Genomic DNA, 14,789 nt, shown 5'->3' with positions numbered 1-14,789 from the left:
CAAACGCCAGATTGAATATTTGGGATTCATAGTATCAGGGGAAGGAATCTCACTGGACCTAGCCAAGGTCAGAGATGTGCTCGAATGGCCAATACCAACAACTGTCAAAGAAATACGCAGCTTTCTTGGATTGACAGGATGGTATAGGGTCTTTATCAAAAACTATGCTTTGATTGCAGCACCTCTGAATGGACTTACTGAAGAAGCAAACTTCCATTGCATGGTCAACTCCCGAACAAACTAGCTTCGATAGGTTGAAGTAGAGTTTGGTATCAGCACCTATCCTGAAACTTTGAGACCTCAATAAGGAGTTCAAGGTAGTAATTGATGCTAGCAAACTTGCCTTAGGATGTGTGCTCATTCAGGAAAGTCACCCTGTAGCATACTCTTCAAGTAAATTGAAGAGTCATGAGAAGAATTATGCTACACATGATCTGGAATTGCTAGCTGTCATCCATGCTCTAAAGCTTTGGAGACACTACCTGTTGGGTAACAAGTTTACTCTAGTAACTGACGATAAGATTCTCAAGTGGATCTTTACCCAGAATGAGCTCAACATGAGGCAACGTCGGTGGATTGAAGTGCTGGAGGAGTATGACTTTGAAATCAAGTACCAACCAGGAAAAGAGAATGTAGTTGCCGATGTACTTAATCGCAAGGCATTCCTTAATTCCCTAATCTTGCAGAATCCATCAATAGCTAGATCTCTAGCTACAAAAGTATCTATGCCAAACAATACAATACTTGAGTCAGCTAGAGAGGATGCATGCCATGATCCAACCTACCAAACTATGCTAAGGGAGATCTCTATCAAGGATCAGAACCAAAAGCTGCAGGCTAAGTATCATGAATTTTCTATTAATAGTGGACTTGTCTACTATAGAACAAGGCTGTGTATACCAGCAAGCCAGTCACTTAAGTAGAAGATATTGTGGGAAGCTCATGACTCCCCTTTCTCACGTCATCCTAGCTATGCCAAGACTCTCAATGCAATTAGGAAGAGCTACCATTGGGAGAGGCTTAAAGGTGACTTTCTCAAATATGTCACCGAGTGTTTGTCTTGTCAACGTATCAAAGCCGAACATGTCAAGATGCTAGGGAAGCTGCAACCGCTTGACATTCCCCAAATGAAATGGGAATTCATCAGTATGGATTTTGTTGTTGGCCTACCCCAAGTTCAGGGAGGATACAACTCCATCATGGTTATGGTTGACATGCTGACTAAGGTTGCACACCTTATTCCAATAAACACAAACTATAAAGCCTTAGACACTGCAAGATTGTTTATCAAGGAGATATTCAAGCTACATGGGTTACCCAGAAGAATCATTAGTGATCGTGATTCTCTCTTCACATCACACTTCTAGAGAGCTATCTTTGAAGCCATTGGGACTTAACTCTGCTTTAGGACAGCTTACCATCCCCAAACGGATTGCCAAATAGAGCGAGTCAATCAAATCATCGAGGATATGCTTAGGGCATAATGTTGTCGTGAGCCGAAAAGGTGGATTCAATACTTGCCTTTGGTTGAATTTACCTACAATGTGTCGTACCAACAAACCATTCAGATGACCCCTTTCCAAGCATTGTATGGTCATGACTATCGAAGTCCCCTAAACTTCTCAGATCCAACCTTGAGGGTTGAAGCTTCAAGGAAGATGTTGGAAGAGAAGGATGACCAAATAAAGTCAATAAGACAGGACATCCAAGCCGCCAAGGATAGACAGAAGGCATACGCAGATTAGAAGCATCAAGATAGAATCTTCGAAGAAGGAGACATGGTCTTCATTTGTGTACGTCCTAAGAAGAGTTCCCTATCCTTAGGTGATTGCAAGAAGCTAAGTCCAAGGTATTGTGGACCGTACAAGATCCTCAAGTGCCTAGGACCTAATGCTTATAAAATGCAACTCCCTAAGAACCTAAAGGTTCATAATGTATTCCATATCAGCCTATTGAAGAAGTATGTACCTAATCCTAACCATGTACTTGATGACCAACAAGTTGTAATGCCTAGTCAAGGAGTCCTTGAACTAAAGCCTGACAAGATCTTAGATGTTATGGAGAGACAACTGAGATCTAGAACCTTGAGAGAATGCCTCATCTAGTGGAAAGATTATCCCAAAGAGGATGCCACTTGGATAGATGAAGGCACTCTCAACCATCAATATCCCCAGCTTATCTCGAGATGAGGACATCTCGATTCCTCCAAGGGGGAGAGAATGTAACATTTTGAGTTAGCACATGTGAACCCTCTTTATAGCCAAAAGGATAATTTCTTCAAGGCAAATTTTTTTAATTATTTCCCCTCTCCTCCAGCTGAGTGTCGAGCTGGAGGAAGAGGGGAATAGTATGTGAAATCAAGCTCCTTGCTGGAGCTTGCTTAAGCTATGGAACATGCCCATCGATGTGTGGGGGAGGGAGAATCTTATCCCCTCCCCTATTTAAATCGAGGGGGCACATGCTGAAGAGAGGGCACCGTCTGTTGTTGCTGTGTAGGAGAGTGGCCGCCATAGAACGAGGTGAAGATACTGTCGCCTGCTGAGCAAAAGAGAGAGAGAAGGACATTATGGCTGAAGGACGCAGCCGTGAGGGAGAGGTGGGTGTGGCTTGAGAGAGGGGGGCGCTTCTGTGGAGCAACGCCGCCAGTCCGCCCTGGGAAGCTGAGCTGCTGCAGTAAAGGAGGAAGATGAGGATAGGGAGAAGCCGCCCTGCCACCTATCATCCGCGAGCAGGCCACAAAACCCCATCAAGTTATACCTGCCTTGCCCCCCCCCCACGTACAGAAGCTCTCTGAAGATTCTAGAAGCTTCTGAGGGGGCTTCATAAGCCCCCTTTTCCCCCCTAAAAAGGTTTGATCTTCAAGGTCCTTTTTCTCCCCATGTTTTTAAATCCCCCTTAGGCCCCCTTTCCTATAGCCTTTAAGACTACCCCCCCTCCCCCCCACAAGCTTCCTCCCAAGGGCTCCATAATCCCCTTTCCCCCCCCCGTCTGGAATTTCCCCTTACGGCTTTATAAGCCCCCTTTCCCCCCCAAATTCTCCTTGGAGGGCCTTTAAGGGGTCTTTAAGCCCTTCCCCCCAAAAGCTTTTACCTTAAAAGCCCTTATTCGTTCCCCCGTATCTCAAATCCCCCTAAGGGCCCCCTTAGCCCTTTTTTTTTTCCCCATGCAAAAATACTTTTTTTAGCCATGTCATACATTGTTCCTTTTCCCCCACACGTAAAAGAAAAAGAGGGTGTTAAGGGTTTTGGTGACACCTTCTTCCCCCATACAAAAGCCCTCGTAAGGGTTTCTACACCTTTTATTCCCCATTCGTGTGAGTCTTTAAAAAGGCCATTAAGCCTTTCCCATGGCTTTAATGGGCCTTATTCGCGAAAGATTTTGAAACACCCCCTTCCTGGTTTTCGAACCCTTTTCGTGGTTTCTCCCCTCCTCCACAAGTATCCCTTCAAAGAGCTGCTACAAAATGAAAGAACAGAAGACTCATAAAGGACAGTGGTATTTCAAAAAGGGAATTCGCAAAGTTGTGTCCACGACGGAAAGACTGCATTCGCGATGCCTCCTAAGAAAGCCCAAGGCGCAGCCACAGGAGGATCGTCTCCTAGCATCCACGTGGACATCTCACCACAAGTCCAGGTTTTCCTTCCTAATTTTTATTCTTTCGTTGCTATAATTCAATCATGCGTAGATGATTTTTGGAAATAGGATGCATTTCCCATCTTAAATATTTTGGTTAGTTTAAAAGAGTTAGCTTACGACGGACAAGTTTAGTTGTTAGTATTTCCAAGAAAACGAACAAAAATAAAGTGAGCTGAAAATTGATATGCATTTAGTTTTTGTGCATTCAATGAACTGAACTTAGATTATTGTCCATAGTTACAAAACGGAATCAAGATAATGCACTCCGTTTAAGCATGGAAGTATAAAATCGTGTCGCATTATTAGGCCATATCTTCTTCGCAATGAGTCAACATGGGAAGTGCTAAGAATCCATAGGAAGGTGCAAGGCATGAAATGATTCCTAAGTTGCATAAATTGGTCAATTATCATTTTTCAACTGCGTAATTATTAGAAAAAGGTTGCTTGTTTAGCATGAATCTTGTTCGCAAGTTATATGATGAGTAATTGGAATTAGGTTATAACCTAACCTATGCTTGATCTTAAATTGATAAGTTAGGATTGAAAATCAATTTATACATAGTCAATGAGGCATGTGTTTTTATCATCATGAATTAAACAAATTGGCATAAACCTAAACATCTAAACCTGCAGAGTACCCGTTTTTAGAAAGAGTTAATTCAATTCCAAAGAATTCAATAGGATTTAATACGTGACCTAGTCACACGTATTGCTAAAACTGAAACTCCTATACCCTGAATACTCACCCACATTCACGGAATCTAGGGACAACGGAACATACTTGAGAAGTGAACTAGGGTTGTCCCTAAGAATCTTACGCTAAAAAGATGGGACTTGGAACCCTAGGATTGACAACGTCAGCCTAATGTAATAAAGAACAAATTGTTTCGTTACTCTATTTGATGGGTAGAATAATCCCATAGTTCGATGTGACACTTGTGCAACAAGTGCAGAGTCGTATGATCTTGTGATTGGATCACAAGGGGATAGCTTACGCAAGTTATCTTACAAGAGGATGAATAATCATCCTAATATATCTTTCCGAGGTAAAGATAATTGCTTGGAGCAAAGGACAAACCAATAAATTGGTATAACATATGAACTTAAGGTATTGACCAAGTTGGGTTAATAGGGTATGGCCCTAACCCAGGATATAGGGGATCTTGCCAAGTCACAAGTCATCCCGGATCGAGTGCTAGATGCATTCGAAAAGAAGGATTCATTCCTTAGTAGTTGGCCAACAATAAAAGACCAATGGAAATGTTTGTGCTTGTTACAGATTTAAAAGCATTGTTTTGCTTTGTTTGACCAATGAATTAAATGATAAATGGATATCTAATGCTTCAAGTTTAAGGCCTGAAGGGAGAGGCATCTTCAGTTACCCCCGACTGCCTGCCTGACCCTAACCAAGGGGGTTGTTAACCGCGCCGGGAAGGTGGACCAAACCCGCCGCAAGAGGTCTCTCCGTTGAGCGCTACTTTGAGCAGGAGGACGCTTGGGTGCCAGGGGGGCTCTAGCTGTAAATCCCTTGCCTTTCGAGCCCTGCACAAAAGGCTAACGTGACTCAGGATTGGATATCGAGGCCCGCATTCTAGTCTACGGGCAGAAACTAGGATTAATGATCCCTATGGATTGCTAGATAGCCTTTGGATGGATTATGAATAAGCCTATGGGCTGGACTTTATGTATTTCAAAGATAAATATAATAACCTATTAAAAAGGAACTTGCTTGACATTGCTTTTCTATTTCAAGTGATATAATTACGTGAAGGAATCAGTGTCTAACGGGTTAATTAAGGAAGCTGATTGATACATATCCAACTAAATGTGCTAGGTAATTAAATAACTAAAACAACCCGAGGAAAGTGTGGTGGATGGGCCATAGGTCCGCTGTCCTACGGATGGGTGGTCCCAGTTGGCCGGGAACTTTTCTCAAAAGTTAGGATGGACAGTAGGAAGATCGTCAAAGAATACGAACAACAAAAGCGTTGTCCTAGAGTTATAATTAGTCCCGATTTACGCTGTTTGGGACTATGCCTTATGGCAAAGAGGTTGAGCTTTGCATCCCTCTCGTTTCCCATTCTCCTTGAACCAGGTGCAGGGTGAATCCTTTTCGGACGTGGCGTTTCTGCGTAAAGTAGTTCGCTTGGATTCGATGTTAGTTGCCATTAGGAAATGACCAATAGGATAACCCTAATTCAAGTCGGTCCTAAGTGGGAATGGCCGGAATACTTCTGCTACATGGCAGACGCGGAGAGTCCTAGATCGCAAACCCCATAACATTCCATGGGAGTGTCGGGCAAAGCCTTCTAGATATACTTTCCGATGGACTGCTAAGACGTGTCTTGAAGATAACAAGTGGACATGTTACAACCAACTAGTCTTTTACAAATTTATATTTCTTAGCTCAAAGTTTGTGAAGTGGTTTCATTCTCTTATTTCCTACCTCTTGATGTAATAAAATTTGCAATCAAATTTCATCAAGATGACATGCAAGAGAGAAATCTTTCCTGCAATGCTTCGAATGGTAAGACACACTCTTCCCCATATACCAACTTGAATGGGGTGTAGCCTATTGCTCTTTTCAATGTCGTATTGTAAGCCCGAATTGCTACATATAGTTTCTTATCCCAATCTCACTTACTCTCAAACACTATCTTGGATAAGATCCCTACAAGTTGTTTATTTGTACTCTCAACTTGACCATTTGCTTATGGATTATAAGGATTAGCCTTATTATTTTTAGTCTTCGAATCTTCCATCAAGGCTACTATAACCTTATTTAGGAAGAAGTGTCCCTCATTAGGTGGACCAAACCAACAATTAATCTACTCCATAATAAAACTGGTCATCTCCTTAGCATTATCCTTCATTGTTGCTCGAGCTTTACACCACTTTGTAAAGTACTCTGTTGCTACAATACTGTAACACTTTTGCATAGTCGATGAGTGGAGCCCCAAGAGGAACACCAAGGAAAAGGGGATTCTACTACAAGAAAATCTATCTCGTAACATCAACAAGCTTTTATTTCATTCTTTTGACCATCAAAACAAAGAAAACACCAAATCTTCACACAACATCATAGTAGATATCTCCTACAGATTTGATAGAATCAACCATAATCTTCAACATATTCATAGAATACTTCAATAGAGCAAGGAACATAGAAGTATGGTGCGCAGATCGGATGCTGTACGCTCGCGTAGTGAATGCCGGAAGGTCCCCAAGAACAATAGAACTCTACTTTTTGCACAAAATTCAATGTAAAAAGCTTGAACGACATGAACAAGAGACCAATTGGGTGCAATCTCCCCCCATGCCTTGTGTGAGCGCTCCACAAAGCATGTATTTTATGTATTAATCATCTTCAAGCTCAAATAATAACCCAAATTACAAAATAGCAAGCTTTTAGCTTTTGAGTTTGCTTTAACACAAAATAGGAATAAAGCTAATGGACGGTGCCCAAAGAGTCTGGCATGCCCAATACAATGTCCAAGTACAAATAACATAATCGTGTGCCCATGCGCATACAAAATAATAATAAATATCCGACGCCTCAATAAATAGGTGCGACAAAATATAGGCGTCATGCCTAAGGTATGCGCCCATCAAAATATAATCAATAAATCGAATACTCGCTATCCTCCAATGCTTTCCTCCGCCACTGCTGCTATCTCTATACATCAACTGAAGCATTCACAATCGTTAGTAAAATAATACAATTAGACCGACAAAAGTGAATACCTAGCAGTCTTCAGCTACATAAATAAATCAACTGGTTAGAAATCAATCCTAACCTTAATTTATTACGAGTGCGCACTCTAAACTCATAAACATTTATTAATTTAATATGCATTTTGTGGAATCACCCGCTATGGAATCACCCATGTACACACTAAATTAATGAAATGCTCGAAAAGGACAGGCGTCCCCATCAACTTCTCACACAAAGAATCCACTTTGTGTATGAGCCCCGGTCATCAAAGTTTATGGAATCCACCATAAAACCTCACGGAATCCATCGTGGCACGGAATCCACCGTGAAATATGCCTCCTGGCCTCATACCCCCAGGGTGGGATAGCAATTGACCTCAATTGCTATTAGCTCAATGTGGAGCTAACAGAGTGGGAAAAGCATTTAAGTCTCTAGCGTGCATCCATTGTGCTTCTTCTACAAGATGGTTCTTAAATTTAACTAGATATCTAGAATATCTTCGACCAGTTCTAGTGGTCATAAAATCAGTATCTATGATAGCTTCAAGTTCAAGTATTTCAATCTCTTCCTCTAACAAAGGTGGGTTTTCATAAACAGGGTGTACATGTAATTGGCCTCTAAATGGTCTTAATAAACTAATGTGAAATGTGTTGTGAATTTTCCAGTGAGGTGGTAATTGTAACTTGAATACATTATTATTAATTTTATGAATGATCCTAAATGGTCCGTAGAATCTAGGGGCTAATTTCACAACTGGGTGTCTATCTACACTTTGTAGTCTACGTTTTTTTATTCTCAACCAAACATAGTCATCAACTTTGAAATTCATTGCTTGTCTTTTCTTATTGGCTTGTTTGGTATATGATTGTTGGGCTTTGGCAATCATGTCTTTAACCTCATCAAAAATAGTATTATGCATACTAGCAATATCATCAGCACTCTGAATTCTATTTGACAAAGATGCAACAGGTGTAGATAATCTATAACCATAAATCACTTCAAGCGGTGCTTTCTTTGTAGATGTGTGTGGTGTATTGTTATATGGAAACTGCAATAAATGCAAATGTGTATCCCATGTTTGTGGTTTAGAGATAGTATAAGCACGTAAAAGATCTAGTATAGTACTGTTAGTAGCTTCTGTTTGTCCATTAGTTTTAGGATGAAATGCAGATGAGAAATCATTTTTTGTGCCTAGGTTAGCAAACAGAGTAATCCAAAAGTTGTTACAAAATCTAGAATCACGATCTGAAATTATAACTTTTGGTAATCCATGGTTAGTAAAACAGTTTTCAAAAACAATTGTGCTACTTATGATACTGTTAAAGTTTTCTTACATGGAATGAAATATGCTTGTTTACTAAACCTATCTACTACTTTCCAAATCATATCATGGTTAGATTTAGTATTAGGTAAACTAGTAATAAAATCCATAGAAATTTGTTCCCATGGTCTAGATGGAATAGATAAAGGCATAAGTAATCCATACTGTTTACCATGATGTCTCTTAGCTCTTTGACAAATTAAACATTCAGAAACAAAGTTAGATACATCAGTGTCCATATGCGGCTAATAAAAATCTTCAGTTAATGTATGTAAAGTAGATATGATACCTCTATGACCTTGATATGGAGGACAATGAATCTCATTCAAAACAAAAGATCGGAATGGAACTGTAACACACAATCTCTTTTCATAAAACATAAATCCATCATTATAAGATAATGAATCAATAGGAATCAAGTTATTTTGAACTAATTTATTCCAATCAGCATGAAAAGTAATATCTTGATGATAAGTATCTTTCATAGCAATCAAAGAATCAAATGATATAACAGAAATATTATGAATGGCAGGTCTTCTACTTAATGCATCAGCCCACTACATTTTCTTTACCGGGTTGATATTGAATGATAGGATGAAAACTTTGAATAAAGGCAGCCCATTTGATATGTCGGTCAGATATTTGAGGTTGGCTAAGTAAATGTCTAATACTTTGCTGGTCGGTCTTAATCATAAATTCTGAACCCATTAAGTAGTGTTTCCACTATCTTAATGCTTGTACAACAACTAATAATTCTTTGTCATATGTGGAATATTTCAATTTAGAGGGTTTCAGCTTACAACTAGAATAGGCTATGGGATGATTGTCTTGCATAAGTATGGCTCCTATTCCTCATCCACTAGCATCAATCACTACTAGAAAGAATGGTCTATTAAAATCAGATAACTGTAAGACAGGGGCATGGGTTAATGCATGTTTCAGTAAGTCAAAGGATTTCTGTTGATTATCCATCCAATGATAAACAATTCCTTTCTTTAGAAGTTTTGTTAATGGTAAAGCAACTAATGAAAAATTACGTACAAACTTCCTATAGAAACTAGCAAGACCAAGGAAAGATCGTAACTCATGCACATTTTTAGGTACAGGCCAATTCAATATTGCATCTATTTTCTTAGGGTCAACTTTAATTCCATCAGATGATACTATATAACCTAAATACTCAATTTCTGTTTTAAATAATTCACTCTTTTCAGGATTTGCACACAGTTGATTATCTTTTAGTAACTGGAAAACCAATGACAAATGCTCATAATGTTCTTTCTCATTTTGACTAAACACCAAAATATCATCAAAGAAGACAATTACACAATACTGATATTTTAAAAATATTCGGTTCATCATTCTATTAAATGTACTAGGTGCATTAGTCAATCCGAAAGGCATCACTAAAAATTCATCATGACCAAACTGTGTCCTAAATGCAGTCTTGAATATGTCTGACTTATCTAGTCTCACCTGATGATAACCAGACTTAAGGTCTATTTTACTAAATATAGCAAAACCTTGTAGTTTATCCATAAGGTCATCAACTCTAGGAATTGGATACCTATTCTTTACAGTGATCTTATTTAAAGCTCAATAGTCAATGCACATACGATAGGTATTATTCTTTTTCTTGACTAACAGAACAGGTGCACCAAATGGAGAACTACTAGGTCTAATTAATCCTCTATTTAGTAATTCCTCAACTTGACTTTGATTTTCTTTTTGCTTTATCTGGTTATGCCTATATGGTGCTTTGCAATGTGGTTGTGTACCAAGAATCAAATCTATTTTATGGTCTTCTGGACGTGAAGGAGGTAAACCAGGTGGTAGATCTTCAGCAAAACAGTCTTTAAAATGTGCAAGAAATTCTTTATGCCTAGGGTGCATATGATTTTCTTTAACTTGCAGTTCATTCACCCAAATGAGATAAGATTTACTACTCTTGCGTAATGCACATTTAGCTTGAGTATGCGAAAGCAGTGGAAAAGGATTAGATGCATGCATACCATACAATGTAATATGTTTTCCTTGAAATTTAATATTAATTGAATGAGTGGAATAATCTATATCTGGGTTATGCTGATGATGCCAAGGCATACCTAAAATAATGTCACTCGACTGTAATGGAACAACTAGAAAATTTCTTCTTTCAGTGTATGGACCAATTTGAATTTCTTAATCATGCACTTCCTGTGTACCATTATACCTAGTGCCTAAGAATGCTGCTTTGATGTGATAATGCGTAGGTACAGTCTGTAACTTCAATTCCTTTACTAGCTTTGCTGAAATAAAATCATGAGTACTACCGTCATCATGCAAAATAATCTTTTCCTTTCCATGCACTAAACATTTCATAATCAATAAAAAATGTGGAGTTGGCATACCTGGTAAAGTATCCGAAGGAGTAGTGGTGTCGTCCTCATCTTCCGTGAAATCAGGCATATCTTCATGTTTGTCATCTTCCATTGCTCCAAGGTAGTTGATATGGACAGGTGGCTTCTTTGAATGGCAATTTGCTGCTAGATGTCCAGGCTGGTGGCATTTATAACACACTATAGGCTTGGCTTTGGTTACATTGTTTGCAATGGTAGGAAGTCTAGGGACATTAGGATTTGGCTGTGGAATAGGCTTGGGGTTTTGATTGACATTGGATGGTAAAGCAGGTGGTTTTGCCCAATTCTTACGGAAAGATAATGAAGTAAAACGACCTTGATTAAATCTTCTAAAATTTGAGTTGAATTGCTTAGATCCATAGTTACCATTGGCTTGGAATTGCTGTGGTCATCTGTCTCTACCTCGCAGCTTGTCTTCAGTGTCGTGAGCTAGTGAAATTGCGTCTTCAAGAGTAGTAGGCTTGAACATGTTAACTTCAGCGTAGTAATGCCCAAGGAGTCCAGACATATACTTGTGCTTGTGTGTCGCTTCAGGAACGTCTTCAAGCATGCGTAACTGGAGGCGTGCATTCCAAAAACGCTCTTGTACTGAGGAATAGGCTCACGATCCCATTGCTGAAGAAGATCCCATTGCTTTATAGCTTTCTCATGAAATTGTGGAGGAAGGAAATTCTGCATGAACTTCTTCTTGAAATTCTCCCAGGTAGTGGGAAAATCTATACTTTTGCATACCACAGTCCACCAAAGAGATGCTCTATCCACTAAATGATTAGTGACACACTTGATTTTATCTTTTTCTGCATAGGTTTCCTCATGAAAATAGTCATCAAGCTGACTAATGAATGCAAAAACAGTTTTTCCCTCTCGAGTGCCATTGAAAGTACGGAATTTGAAATTTCTTTTACTTATCTTTGATTCCTTGCGGATGGTTTGAGCTTCGAGAGTCACATCGATGTTATGTCGGATAAGGTCTTCAGATTGAGGTTCTTCTTTATCGGTAGACGATCTTTGTAAAGTTGCCAATTGAACTTGCAATGCTTGCCTAGCCCTTCGTTCTTCATCCAATTGCATCATGATTAAATCCATCTTTTGCTCCATCGTAGGTTCAGGTAGGTCGCCTTCAGCCATTAAATCATCCATATGTGGTTCCGTCATCTTGTAAAACTCAAAAGACCTCTCACTCTCAAAATCAAGTTAGCGGGATGAGCGTAGCTCAAGTTCGGGAATACAAGGCTTATATATTTTTGGGTGTGGCTTTCACAATCTTCGAAAAATCTGTGTTTTTTCCTTCTTCGTATGCTGAAAACGCTTCAGTAAACCTGCGTATGCATAGAGTACCTTCCAATGAAGAACTTTGCTGTTCGGAGTTTCTGCGCAGGAATAACCCTTCTATGAGTTTTGAACAGAAGTCAGTTTTGACTCCAGTTGACTTGTCTGACTTGCAGAGTTTGTAGACTTGCAGAACTTAGTTGCTTTGTCTGACTTGCAGAACTTGACTTGAAAGAACTTGCAGAATCTGATTGCTCTAGTGTGACCTGTGGCTTATGACTTAGCTTAGTAGTGTAACTTTTGGCTTATTAAGCCCAATTTGATTTTGAGGTATCGCGGCATGATGTCGTCGCGTTTTGAAGTTGGCAAGTACATACTGACGCCGCCCGAGATGAGATTTTAGTTATTAAGCTTATCAAAGCTTAATACTAAGATTTATAGTTTTTGAGTTTTAAGCTTTTAAGCTTATAGACATTGAAACTTATCTCTGGTTCTTGACGACTTGTATGTGAGGATGTAGGAGTGGTCCTCCGTCTCTGCAGGCTGGTCCTTCGCAGTCTGATGATGGAAACTGAGGTTCTTGATCGCCAGGAATCCGCCTGTATCGACCGTTCATGACAAGATTGACCGTAGAGCTCGATCGTTCGAGGAGCTCCGCCTTCGCACAAGATGGGTAGCGATTGGAAGCTCTTGATCTCAGCTTCGCTCTGATACCACTGGTGCGTAGATCGGATGATGTCCGCTCGTGTAGTGAATGCCGAAAGGTTCCCAAGAACAATAGAACTCTACTTTTTGCACAAAATTCAATGTTAAAAGCTTGAACGACATGAACAAGAGACCAATTGGGTGCAATCTTCCCCCATGCCTTGTGTGAGCGCTCCACAAAGTATGTATTTTATGTATTAATCATCTTCAAGCTCAAATAATAACCCAAATTACAAAATAGCAAGCTTTTAGCTTTTGAGTTTGCTTTAACAAAAAATAGGAATAAAGCTAATGGACGGCGCCCAAAGAGTCTGGCATGCCCAATACAATATCCAAGTACAAATAACATAATTGTGCGCCCATGCGCATACAAAATAATAATAAATATCCAACGCCTCAATAAATAGGCGTGACAAAATATAGGCGTCATGCCTAAGGTATGCACCCATCAAAATATAATCAATAAATCGAATACTCACTATCCTCCAATGCTTTCCTCCGCCACTGCTGCTATCTCTACACATCAATTGAAGCATTCACAATCGTTAGTAAAATAATACAATTAAACCGACAAAAGTGAATACCTAGCAGTCTTCAGCTACATAAATAAATCAACTGGTTAGAAATCAATCCTAACCTTAATTTATTACGAGTGTGCACTCTAAACTCATAAACGTTTATTAATTTAATATGCATTTTGCGGAATCACCCGCTATGGAATCACCCATGTACACACTAAATTAATGAAACGCCTGAAAAGGACAGGCATCCCCATCAACTTCTCGCACAAAAAATCCACTTTGTGTATGAGCCCCGGTCATCAAAGTTTACGGAATCCACCATAAAACCTGACACATAGAATAACGAACATAGAAGAATACACCATCTTTGAATGGAATCAATCACATAGTATTCATCTTCAATGTCTTCATAGTTATCCTCTCAATCTCTCATACACAGTTACACTGTTTTGATAGAATTGACTATCTCTGACTCTCTCTCTCTCTCTCCATCAATAGTACATCATATTCTCACTATAATAATCTCATAATAACTCTCAATAATCATTTTTAGGTTGTGGATGCACCTCCCAAGAGGTATGTCTGATACAAAGAGGCACCAGAGCCACTACAGTGTCTTTTCGCAGCTCACTACTATCACTGTCACTCAGTCTTCTCTTCAGTCTTTAGCAGCTGCTTCTTTCATTTTTTTTAGCTCTTTTGAACTTAGATTCATCCTTTCCAAATGTTATAAAACTTTTCCAAAGTCACACATACTTTCTACAGAACACTTACAGTGTCTTTTCGCAGCTCAGTACTATCACTGTCACTCAGTCTTCTCTTCAGTCTTTAGCAACTGCTTCTTTTATTTTTTTTAGCTCTTTTGAACTTAGATTCATCCTTTCCAAAAGTTATAAAACTTTTCAAAGTCACACATACTTTCTACAGAACACTTACAGAAGGTCTACAGTACAATACCAGAGCAAATATAGAATAGTTACAGAGTAGAGACAGAGCAAAGACAGAGGCTCTACAAAAGGTTTACAGAGGGTTACAGAAGGTCATCAGAACCTCATAATTCATACCAAAACTATCAAAACCATTCCAAACTATCAAAAACTATTCAATAAGCTTCCAAAAGATTTCAATCTTCATCAATTATCAATCTATGCTTCATACAGAAGAAAATCAGAACAAAACAAAAGCTATACAGAACCAATCGGAACCTCATAGAGCTTCATATC

The sequence above is a fragment of the Lygodium microphyllum genome, chromosome 18, assembly GCF_053477565.2.
Source record: "Lygodium microphyllum isolate KBCC chromosome 18, Lygodium_microphyllum_v1.1.10, whole genome shotgun sequence".
Lineage (NCBI taxonomy): Eukaryota > Viridiplantae > Streptophyta > Polypodiopsida > Schizaeales > Lygodiaceae > Lygodium > Lygodium microphyllum.
Note: the sequence above shows the minus strand (reverse complement) of the source record.